We start from the raw sequence: 13,498 nt of genomic DNA, 5'->3' as shown, positions 1-13,498 counted from the left end.
CAACAAAAATGTAAACTTACTTCTATTAATTACAGGAAAGTAAAATGAAAATGAATTATGGTTTTGAAATGTTAAAGCAAAAAAGGAGGAAGCCGTTAGCCTGAGTTCTTGCCTAAGTAAATGGAAATCGAACTTTGAGGCATGTAAACTGATTTAAAAACATTAACAAACAAACCAGTCAATGACAAAAAGCCCAGCTGCCAGTTGGCTGTATGACTATTGACGCTGAGGGAACCATCCCCACAACTGGTAGTTGCCCAGCTGGAGCCAATGAGAAACCTCACTTAGCTGCCACCACTTAGAGCTTGAAGCCCCAAGCCATATTTTTCATTCTGGTGCTTCAGGCATGATGCACGCTGGTGCTGGGATGCTGTGCCACTCACCCCTAACCCCTAACCCCTAACCCCTAATCCCTAATCCCTAACCCTAACCCTGAGCCTAATCACGTTAAGTACAGTTTACAATGAGCACAGATTGTGCTAATGCTCTCCAACTTTGGCAACAGAGCTACACTCTGTCACAAAAAGAAAAAATACAAAAAAATTAGCTAGGCATGGTAGTAGAAGCCTGTAATCTCTACTACTTTAGGGGGCTGAGGCAGGGGACTTGTTTGAACACAGGAAAAAAAGGTTACAGTGAACTGATATCGTCCCACTACACTCCAACCTGGGCAACAGTGCAAGACTTTGTCTCCAAAAGAAAATTGAGACACAGTTAAACACATGCTTCACTAATAAGACATGCAAACAGACATCAAGCACATAACAAGATGATCAGTATCATTACCATTATGACCATCTACACCGAAACCACAATGGCATATACCTTTGACACACACTACAAAGACTATAATCCAAAGAAATGTTAGCAAGGTCTCAGAGAAATCAACATCCTTAAATACAGTATGGGGAATATAAAATAGTGCAGCCATTTTTAAAAAAATGTATGTTACTGTGTTTTAGGTTTTGGTGTACATTTGAAGAATATACAAGATTGTCGCATAGGTATATACTTGGCAATGTGGTTTGCTGCCTTTCTCCCTATCACCTATATCTGGCATTTCTCTCCATGATATCCCTCCCCAATTCTCACTATATGCCCTCCACAGACCCTAGTGTATGATGCTCCCCTCCCTTTGTCCATGTGTTCTCACTGTTCAACACCCACCTATGAGTGAGAACATGTGGTGTTTGATTTTCTGTTCTTCTTCTATCAGTTTGCTGAGATTGATGGTTTCCAGATTCATCAGTGTCCCTACAAAGGACATGAATTCATTGTTTTCTAAGGCTGCATAGTATTCCATTGTGTAAATGTGCCACACTTTCCCTGTCCAGTCTATCGTCGATGGGCATTTGAGTTCCAAATGTTTGCTATTGTAAATAGTCCTGCAATGAACATTCGTGTGCATGTGTCCTTATAATAGAATGATTTATAATCCTTTGGATATATAGCCAGTAATGGGATTGCTGGGTCAAATGGAATTTCTATTTTTAGGTCCTTGAGGAATTGGCACACTGTTTTCCACAATGGTTGAACTAATTTGCACTCCCACCAACAGTGTAAAAGTATTCTATTTCTCCATATCCTCTCCAGCATCTGTTGTCTCTAGATTTTGTAACGATTGCCATTCTAACTGGTGTGAGATGATATCTCAATGTAGTTTTGATTTGTATTTCTCTAGTGCAGCCTATTGTTAACATAGTTTGTTGTTTCCTAAAAAAGTTAAAAATACACCAGGCACGATAGCTAATGCCTATAATCACAGCACACTGGGAGATCGAGACAGGCAGTTGAAAACTAGCCAGGATGACACAGCAAAACCCAATCTCTACTAGAAATACAAAAATTAGCCCAGCATGATGGCACACACCTGTAGTCCCAGCTACATGGGAGGCTGAGACAGGAAAATTGCTTGAGCGTAGTATGTGGAGGCTGCAGTAAGCTGATAGCACCAGTGCACTTCAACCTAGGAGACAGCACAATACCTCATCTCAAAAAGGAAAAGCCAGACATGGTGACTCACACCACCACTTTGAGAAGTGGAGGTGGAAGGATTGCTTGAGGTCAGCAGTTAAAGACCACCTTGGCCAATGTGGCAAAACACGGTCTCTACTAAAAATATGAAAATTAGGCCGGGCGCGGTGGCTCACGCCTGTAATCCCAGCACTTTGGGAGGCCGAGGCGGGTGGATCACGAGGTCAAGAGATCGAGACCATCCCAGTCAACATGGTGAAACCCCGTCTCTACTAAAAATACAAAAAAATTAGCTGGGCATGGTGGCACGTGCCTGTAATCCCAGCTACTCAGGAGGCTGAGGCAGGAGAATTGCCTGAACCCAGGGGGCGGAGGTTGCGGTGAGCCGAGATCGCGCCATTGCACTCCAGCCTGGGTAACAAGAGCGAAACTCCGTCTCAAAAAAAAAAAAAAAAAAAAAAAAATGAAAATTAACCGGGTGAGGTGGCATGTACCTGTAATCCCAGCTACTTGGAAGGCTGAGGGAAGGATTGCTTGAACAAAAGAGACTGAGGTTTCAGTGAGCTGATATCAGGCCACTGCACTCCAGCCTGGCCAACAGAGGCAAGGTCCCACCTTAAAGAAGAAAGAAAGAAAGAAAAGAAAGAAAGGAAAGAAAGGGAAGGAAGGGAAGGAAGGGAAAGAAGGAAAGGAAGGAAAGGAAGGAAAGGAAGGAAAGGAAGGAAGGAAGGAAGGAAGGAAGGAAGGAAGGAAGGAAGGCAAGCAGGCAGGCAGGCAGGCCTGGGACTGAAGGAGTGTAGTGGCTCACACCTATAATCTGGCACTTTGGGAGACTGAGACGAGCACGTACCTCAGGTTGGGTGTTTGAGACCAGCCTTACCAACATGGAGAAACCTCGTCTCTACTGAAAATACAAAAATTAGCTGGGCGTGGAAGCACCCACCTGAGGCACAGGAATCCTTTGAACTCGAGAAGTGGAAGTTACAGCAAGCCAAGATTGTGCTACTACACTCCAGGCCTGTATGTCAGAGCGAGACTCTGTCTCCAAAAGAAAAAAAAAATACAAAACTTAGCTGGGCATGTTAACAGGAGCCTGTAATCTCAGATACTCGAAAGGTGAGACACAAGAGTCATGTGAATCCAAGAGTGGGAGGTTGCAATCAGCCGAGATTGCACCACTGCACTCTAGCCTGAGCAAAAGAGCAAGAATCCATCTCAAATAAAAAGAAAGTGAAAAGACAACACAGTGCATTATATATCTAACAACAGTCTGTTAACTACAGTGTACAATTTGTCTGACTCAACAATAAAAACAACCTAATTACAAAATCTAAAAACAGTTGAACACACATTTCGACAATATGACATGCAAATGGGAAACAAGCACATAACAGGATGATCAATGTAATTCTCATTATGGCAATCTACATGGAAACCACAATGATAAACTACTTTAACACACACTCAAAAGGCTATAATCCAAAGAAATATAAAATAACAAGTGTTAGCAAAATCAGAGAGAAATCACCATCCTTAAATACCATATGTAATGGTGCAGCCTATTTTTAACATAGTTTCGTGTTTACTCACAAGTGAAAAATAGTTTGGGCACAGTAGCTAATGCCTGCAATCACAGCACATTGGGAGGCTGAGACAGGTGTATCACGTGAGTCCAGGAGTTCAAGACCAGCCAGGACAACATAGCAAAACCCCGTCTCAACTAAAAATACAAAAATTAGCCAGGCATGGTGACACATACCTGTAGTCAGAGCTACTTGGGAGGCTGAGACAGAAGGATTGCTTGATCCCAGAATGTGGAGGTTGCAGTAAGCCAAGATCACACCCCTGCCCTCCAGCCTGGGAGACGGCAGAAGACCCTGTCTCAAAAAAGAAAGGCCAAACATGGTAGCTCATGCCTGTAATCCCAGCATTTTGGGAGGCCGAAGCAGACAGATCTCTTAAGGTCAGGAGTTGGAGACCAGCTTGCCCAACATGGTGAAACCCCATTTCTACTAAAAACATGAAAATTAGTCAGGTATGGCAACAGGAACCTGTAATCCAGCTACTTGGGAGGCTGAGGCAGGAGAATTGCTTGAACCCAGGATGCAGAGATTCCAGTGAGCAGTTATCAGGCCACTGCACTCCAGCCTGGCTGACAGAGCAAGACCCATCTCAAAATAAAAAAAGAAAGAGAACCAAAATACCTAGGAGTGGCAGGTGCAGTGGCTCATGCCTGTAATCCCAGCACTACGGGAAGTTGAGGCAAGCAGATCAACTGAGGTTGAGAGTTTGAGACCAGCCTGACCATTGTGGAGAAACACCATCTCTAAGAAAAATACAAAAATTTGCTGGGCATGGTGGCACAGGCCTGTAATTCCAGCTGGTCAGGAGGCTCAGGGAGAAGAATCGCTTGAACCTGGGAGGTGGAAGTTGCAGTGAGCCGATATTGCACTATTGCACTCACACCTGGGTGACAGAGCAACACAAAGTCTCAAAAATAAATAAATAAATACAGAAAATAAGCTGGGCGTGGTAATGGAAGACTGTAATCTCAGCTACTTGGGAGACTGAGGCAGGAGAATCATTTAAAACCAGGAGGTAGAGGTTGCCGTGAGCTGAGATCACACCACTGCACTACAGCCTGGGAAACAGCACAAGAGTCCTTCCATCTCAAAAAAAAAAAAAAAAAGTGAAAACACAACCCACAGAAAGGAAGAAAATATTTGTGCATTACATATCTAACAGTGTGTTAACCAAAATGTATAATATAATTTGTATAACTCAACAACAAAAATTACAAAATGGAGACACAGCTGAACATACACTCTGCCAATAAGGCATTCAAGTGAAAAACAGGCACATAAAACATGATTACTATCCTTATCATTATGGCCATCTAAACTGAATGACATACTCAATGCCATACACAATGACATACACAATGACAAACACACACTTTGCCAATAATACATGCAAATGGAAAACAAGAACATAAAAACATGATCAGTATCATTATCATTATGGCCATCTAAACTGAAACCACAACATACTCCCTCACACACACTAGAAAGGCTATAATCCAAGAAATGTAAGTTAACAAGTGTTGGCAAGGTCAGGGAGAAGTCACAACCCTTAAATACTGTACGGGGAACGGAAATGGTGCAGCCTGTTTTTAACATAGTTTGGTAATTCCTCAAAAAGTTAAAAACTGCCTGGGCACATCAGTTGATGCCTGTAATTCCAGGACATGGGGAAGCCGAGGCAGATGCATCTTGTGACTCCAGGAGTTCAAGACCAGCAAGGACTACATGGCAAAAACCCCTCTCCACTAGAAATATAAAAATTAGCCAGTTCATGGTAGCACACACCTGTAGTCTCAGCTACTTGGGAGGCCGAAATCGGAGGACTGCTTGAGCCCACAATGTGGAGGTCACAGTAAGCCAAGAACACAACCCTGCACTCCAACTTGGGTGCCAGCACAGGACCCTGTCTCGAAAAAGGAAAGGGTGGACATGGTGGTTCACACCTGTAATCCCAGCACTTTGAAAGGTTGAGACGGACAAATCATTTAACGTTAGGAGTTCAAGACCAGCTTCGCCAATATGGCAGAACCCCGTCTCTACTAAAAATATGAAGATTAGCAGGGCTTGCTAGCATACACTTGGAATCCCAGCTACGTGGGAGGCTGAGGCAGGAGAACTGCTTAAACCCAGGAGGTGGAGGCTGCAGTAAGCCGATATCGAGCCACTGCACTCCAGCCTGGCTGACACATCAAGATCACATCTGAAAAAGAAAACAAGAAAGAAAACCAAAATGTCTGGGAGTGGCAGGGTGCCGTGGCTCACACCTGTAATCCCAGCAATTTGGGAGGCTGAGGCGAGCAGAGCGCCTGACGTTAGCAGTTCGAGACCAGCCTGACCAACATGAAGAACACGTGTCTCAACTGGAAATACAAAAATTGGCCAGTCAGAGTGGCATGTGCCTGTAATTTCAGCTCCTCAGCTGGCTGAGGTAGAAGATCACTTCAATCCGGGATGTGAAGTTTACAGTGAGCCGAGATGGTACTACTGCACTCCAGCCTGGGTGACAGAGAAAGACTCCATCTCAAAAAAAATTCAAATAATTTCACACTAGAATAGTTATACTAAAAAACATAAAAAATGGGTTGACAAAGATGTGCAGTAACTTGAACCCTTAAACACCATTTCTGACTGTATTAAACGGTCCAGCCTATGTGTAAAATCATTTGGTGTTTCTTCAGACAGTTACAAATAGATTTTCCATATAACTCAGTGATTCCATTCCTCGGCATATACCCCAAAGACCTGAAGACAGGTGTTCAAACAAAAACTTGTATGTTCTTTAAGTCTGTCAAGGTGACAAATATGCAGGAAAGTCTGGGGAACAGGGCCAGGAAAAGAAAACTGGATCAGAACAACGAAAAAATACATCATACTCCCAGGTGGTGCAGCAGGTAAAAGTGAAATGAGTTTGTAGACTGAATTATCATGTAGGAACCATGCTGATTTCCTGATCTAGAGGTTACGTGGTGGTTACCTGGGACAGTGTACTTTGGGTAAAATATACTGAAGTATTTTCTGGGACATTGTAAATCTTGTACAGCAACAACTGCTGCAAAATCTAAGAGAAGAAACAGGTTATACTTTGTACTGCTATTGGAAGATTCCTAGAAGTATGACATTACTGGAAAGTAAACTACTTTTTAAAACAACCATATCAATATTATGCCAGGAAAGCAAGGACCTCGTCAAAATCCATTATAGAGGCTATAGTTCAACCAGATCTGTGAAATCCTTATACAAGTCTCAATGTCAACAGAATCCACTTAGTAGACATTGTATTTACAAGTATTAAAATCTACTGTGTGGCTATATTAGTGTTACGGCATGATGTGGATATCAGTGTTAGGGCATGTTGTGAATATTATATTGGTGTTAGGGTATGGTGTGATTACTATATTAGAGACCACTGTGAGAATACTTATTAGCAGCTGTGTCTTGGACACTGATAAGATCAGAGTGTAGTCAAAACAGTGGATATGAGGGTTTTGTTTTTCCAGCTGAATTCCTTCCTCTGCCGAGTACTCTCTAAAGACTCTCTCCTCTGCACTCAGGGCTTTGGACACGAAGCTTGTTACTCACCAATGAACAACACCAAGTTGACACAACCTTCATGCTGCCCTGAGGTAGATAAAGCTTCTTGATGATTCTGGCACCTCAGAGGGAAGTTGGTCAGGGGTGGGTTCGTGCACCCTCTGATGATGCCAGAGCTCAGCACAGACACTCTTGCTCAGTTTCTAGGTGGACGTGCAACCCCGCCTGGCTGTCCTGAAATACCTATAAAATTCAATATTGAGTTTACTCAATGTAATAATTTTAGAAATTCAAACCAAAATGAAGCCCACTGTAGGCATTCCTTCCCAAAGATGGTGATGGATGACTTTGGAAGCCATGTAGAATAAAATGAATATATACACAAATTAAAAACAAGAATCTACTCAAAATAGTCCAGAGACCGTAATTTAAAATGCAAAACTACAAAAAATCTAAAAGAAAATCTATATGACATTGAGTTTGGTGTTGAGTTGTAACACAAAACATCAAATGCCAATTCATGAAAATATTGATAACACCGACTTTATAAAACTAAGTATTCTACTGTGCAAAACTGTATTCAGAAAAAAAAAGAGAACAGAGATGTGAGAAGATATTTACAAAATACATACATGACTTTAAAACTGGGTAAATATCTGAACAGATACCTAACCAAAGCAAATATACTGATAATAGGCTGGGCATGGTGGCTCATGCCTGTCATCCCAGAAATTTTGAAGGCTTAGACGGGTAAATAATCTGAGGTCAGGGGTGGGGAACATCCTGTGTGAGACCCCCAAAAGGCGTGGGTCTCACTATACAGTGAGTTTGATCCCAAACACAGTTTCCTGTTGGAGGCAGTCGAGCTATCGGGAAAAAGGAACTGAAAGATTAATGATCAGTTTCTAACATCAACCATGATATTATTTGGGCCTAAAACCATGTGGTGCTGCTAGACCGAGTGACTCCGTACCAGCAACAAGTTTCTGCTCTTAACTTTTTATGACTCTTTAAGAATAAGCTTTAACCTTTTCTTTACTTGCCTGACTGCCTTGTACCCTAGATAATGGTTTAACTGTGGGGATATTTGCAAAGCAAATGCCACCATACGGGATGGATGGCTTTGATCCCTGACTCAGAGACTCCTGAATGGGGGAGTTGAGATAAGTTGAGTCAGGAGTAGACAAAGGAGAATCTGGTTAAAAGATATTCTGATGAGGAAAACCAGAAAACTTTTTCACATCTCATTTCTAAAACAAGATCAAACCAGAGATACTTGCAGCCAGGAGGAATAATGTCTGGATGTAAACAAGCTTTGTGATCACAGGGAATTCTGTTACTTTTTACAACCACTGATTGTGTATCTGACTTCTTTATTGTATAGGCCATGTAAGGTATAGATTTGCATTTCCTCTTGCAATGACGTAAACCAGAGCAAAGACAGTGTATTTATTCCTGGGCTTTGAAAAATAAAATTTGCTCTTTAGGCACAGCCTATCCAGCCCTCCAGACCCCCACTCTCTGTCTCTCTTATTTCTTCAAGCGCACGCTCTCTACCAGGTATTGGGACCCTCTTGCAGGTCGAGAGACCCCCGGCAGACGTGCCATCCCGGACTGGTCCCCTACAGTCAGGAGTTCCAGGCCCACCTGGCCAACATGGCAAAACCCTATCTCTACTAAAAACACAAAAAATTAGCCAAGCGTGCTGGTTGGCACCTGCAATCCCAGCTACTTGGGAGGCTGAAGCAGGAGAATTGCTTAAACATGGGAGGTAGAGGGTGAAATGAGCCAGTATCGTGCCATTGTACTCTAACCTGGGTTACAGAGCAAGGATCCATCTCAAAAAAAAAAAAAAGTTAATAACATATCTGATACAAGTTGATATCTTTATACGAGGGGAAACTAGTTTGGGTTTACACAGGAAATCTGCATTTTCCTCCCAATTTCAGTGTGAATCTAAAACTAATTTAAAACAAAACCTTTATTTAAAAATTGTAAATATTTTCAAATATCTACTTACTTATTTGTACTAATAATAAGTAGTAATTGACACTAACTACTCCTGCTTTTCAAAATAAGGGCATTCCTGATGCTACAAAGTAACTGATGCAAACATATAATTTCAATGAAATGCCTATTGTACAACATTTATGTTAAAATAACACATCCATGTAAACATATTTATCATATCTTTTTTCTTGTGGTATGTTTCACTCTCTAGGAAATCTGGTCACCTTAGAACCAAGTAAAGAATTCACAGTTTGGAGACTACTACCATTTAAAGCAGGGTGATTTCAAAAGTATAACTTTTTTAAAAAAGATAAAATAGCAATTGATTGTGACTGAATCACTTATTATAATGAATGCTTGTCTTTGTTTTGTTTCCCAGCATTCGTTTTAGACAAAAGTGGCAGGACAATCAATCTGACTTTAGATGTTACTGTGTCTTGTGAGAAAAAGTAATTTACCTTTAGAGAATCGCTAAGAATTACTGGAAGCCCTGACTCTGGAATGTATCTAAATTTAGTTATCAATAACACTAGCAATGAATGTGATAAAAAGGAATCTCTGTTTTATTTGTGTAATACAATACCAATGTAGTATTTAACACTCCAAGAAAAACAAGTTATACCTGAAATACAGTTGACAATATCAGAATCAAAATAACCCTCCTGACCAGGCACGGTGGCTCTTGCCTGTAATCCCAATACTTTGAGAGGCCAAAGCAGGTGGATCACCTGAGGTTAGGAGCTCGAGAGCCACCTGACAAACACGGAGAAACTCCATCTCTACTAAAAATAAACAATTACCCAGGCTTGGTGGTGCATGCCTGTAATCCCAGCTACTGTGGAGGATGTGGCAAGACAATCGCTTAAACTGGGGAGGAGGCAGGAGTGGTTGGCCAAGATCACACCATTCCACTGCTGTACTGTCTATGTAAAAATGCAAATTCACTGAATCAAACTACATAGTATTCAGTGGAAGGCTGATCAAAAAATTCAAAAGAGGCCGGGCACGGTGGCTCAAGCCTGTCATCCCAACACTTTGGGAGGCTGAGGCGGGTGGATCATGAGGTCAAGAGATTGAGACCATCCTGCTCAACATGGTGAAACCCCGTCTCTACTAAAAATACAAAAAATTAGCTGGGCACGATGGCGCGTACCTGTAATCCCAGCTACTCAGGAGTCTGAAGCAGGAGAATTGCCTGAACCTTGGAGGTGGAGGATGCGGTGAGCCGAGATCGTGCCAGTGCACTCCAGCCTCGGTAACAAGAGCGAAACTCCATCTCAAGAAAAAAAAATTCAAAAGAATGCAACTTTTGTTTTATCTACTTCTGACCTAGAACCACCCCCCACCCCGCCTTCCTACTCTCTAAAATATATAAAAGCAAGCTCTACCCTGATCACCTTGGGCCCATGGTGTCAGGACCTCCTGAGGCTGTGTTATGGGTATGTCCTTAAACTTGGCGAAATAAGCTTTCTACTTGACTGAGACCTGACTCAGATATTTTGGGATCACAATCCACAATCACCATGATGTGACATTTGACTACAGCATTCAGTACAGAGATGAGCTATACAGGTATGTAGCCTGAAAACAAGAAGCTATACCATATCACTTAAGTGTGAAGTGGGCTACATCATCCAGGTTTTTTTTTTTTTTTTTTTGAGAAAGAGTTTCGCTCTTGTTACCCAGGCTGGAGTGCAAGGACGCGATCTCGGCCTACCGCAACCTCCGCTTCCTGAGTTCAGGCAATTCTCCTGCCTCAGCCTCCTGAGTAGCTGGGATTACAGGCACACTCCACAATGCCCAGCTAATTTTTTTTGCATTTTTAGTAGAGACAGGGTTTCTCCATGTTGACCAAGATGGTCTCGATCTCTTGACCTCATGATCCACCTGCCTCAGCCTCCTAAATTGCTGAGATTACAGGCATGTGGGTGTTGAATAAACTGGCTTTCTGACTTTAAGTGCTGCAGAAGGAGGCCTGTAGGGGGCTCCAGCCATCACACAGGGAGCAAGAGGGCCCTGCGGTGTCTCAGCTGCCTGCAGGGAACGTGCTGCCACAACACTGAGCAAGAGGGTCTTGCAGTGTCCCCTGCTGGCAGCAGTGTAGCTGGTGGGCATGCCACCACTACACTGTGTGCAAGAGGGCCCTACAGTGTCCCAAGCAGCCAGCAGGGGGTTTCATGCCAGTACACTATGAGCAAGATGGCCCTGTAGTGTCCCAGCTGCCATCAGGGCCACTACACTGTGAGCCAGAGGGCCCTACAGTGCCCCGAGCAGCCAACAGGGGGCACACAAATACAACACCATGAACAAGAGGACCCTGCAGTGCTCTAGTTCCCATCACGGAAATGCTGCCAGGACACGATCGGAAAGAGGGTCTTGCAGTGCCCCCAGCAGCCAGCCACCACCATCATCCAGCTAATTTTTTTGCATTTTTAGTAGAGACGGGGTTCACCACCGCACCCGACCACCATCCAGGTTTTATAAGGACACTCTATGGTGTTTGCACAAAGATGAAATCATTAAGGAAACATTTCTCAGAAAGTATGCACATTGTTAGGATATGCTTGAGTGTATTTTAAATGGTTAAAGCCTAGGAGAAGAAAAAAGCAACTGAACTCCTGTTATGGTTTAATAACAAATCTTAATATAGTTAACATATTTCATCTACTCTAAGATGCTAATAATTAACAAACATTATTTTAACCACCATCACAAATAGGTTGCCAATTAAACCGACTTTCTGAATGAAAGTTTACAAAAATGTAAACTTACTTTTATTAATGTCAGGAAAGTAAAATGAAAATGAATTATGGTTTTGACATGTTAAAGCAAAAAAGGAGGAAGCCGTTTAGCCTGAGATCTTGCCTAATCAAATGGAAACCGAACTTTGAGGCATGTAAACTGACTTAAAAACATTAACCAACCAACCAGTCAATGACAAAAAGCCCAGCTGCCAGTTGGCTGTATGACTATTGACGCTGAGGGAACCATCCTCACAACCAGGGGTCACCCAGCTGGAGCCAATGAGAAACCTCATCAGCTGCCACCGCTAAGAGCTCAAAGCCCCAAGCCCTATTTTTCATTCTTGTGCTTCAGGCATGATTCATGAATCATTTCTTTGCTCAAACAAACTGTGGCCTAAAATTTTTCTAACCCCTATATTCTAACCTTTAACTGGTAACCCCTAACTCTAACTCTATCCGCTACCCCTAATCCTCACCCTAAACCCTAACCATACGTTATTTTCTATGTTTGCATTGATATGTCAGTGTTGATTATTGAAACTGCTGTACTGGCAATGCTGCATGAGTATTGCAGATTTTATAGTAACATTTTTGGATGGAGGCCTTGCATTAGCATTAGGTGTTTTCTACCTGAGCACTGGGGTTATTGTATTCGTATTTCAGAGGTCATATCTGCCTTAGGAACGCCCATTTGTCTTCTGAGGCTGCTGAGTGCACCTCACACTGCAGCCACCTGGCCTTGAGTGGGGAGAACCCAGGTGCGCAGGATTCAGAGGGGCTTTTCTTGTCCAGTTTCCCCACACAGAGCTCTTCTTACTAGTCTCTGACCCTAAGCAGTCAAGAATGCAAACAGGAAGGATTTTACTCACTGTGGACATGATCCAGAGTTGTCCCAAACCGAAGCTGTGCCCACTACATCTCTGCCGTGGAGAAGGCAGCTCCACCCTCACGGTGCCCCACAGGTCTGTACTGAGAATGCAACTCCACAGATCGCCGAGAGGCAATGTGCACCATGAAGCAACGCACACTGGCACTGTGACGCCAACTGAAAACATAGGCTCGGGCCCCCCTGCTAGTGGCTAGGGCCACTGCAGGGCACTCTTACAGTGTGGTGACAGGCATCACCTTCTGGCAGCTGGAGCACTGAAGGGCCTTCTTGCTCACAGTGTAGTGGCAATATGCCCGCTGCTGGCAACCAGGGCAGTGCTACATCCTCTTGCTCACGGTGTGGTGCCTGTGAAGCTGAGCACTCTTACTTGCGGTGTGGTGGGGGCATACCTTCTGCTGGCCGCTGGGGGCACTGCAAGACCCTCTTTCCCATCGTGTCCTGGCAGCATTTCCGTGATGGGAACTAGAGCAGGGTCCTCTTGCTCATGGTGTTGTATTTGTGTGCCCCCTGTTGGCTGCTCGGGGCACTGTAGGGCCCTCTGGCTCACAGTGTAGTGGCCCTGATGGCAGCTGGGACACTACAGGGCCATCTTGCTCATAGTGTACTGGCATGAAGCCCCCTGCTGGCTGCTTGGGACACTGTAGGGCCCTCTTGCACACAGTGTAGTGGTGGCATGCCCACCAGCTACACTGCTGCCAGCAGGGGACACTGCAATACCCTCTTGCTCAGTGTTGTGGCAGCATGTTCTCTGAAGGCAGCTGAGACAC

Source organism: Saimiri boliviensis, chromosome 8, assembly GCF_048565385.1.
Source record: "Saimiri boliviensis isolate mSaiBol1 chromosome 8, mSaiBol1.pri, whole genome shotgun sequence".
In the NCBI taxonomy this organism is placed as follows: domain Eukaryota; kingdom Metazoa; phylum Chordata; class Mammalia; order Primates; family Cebidae; genus Saimiri; species Saimiri boliviensis.
Note: the sequence above shows the minus strand (reverse complement) of the source record.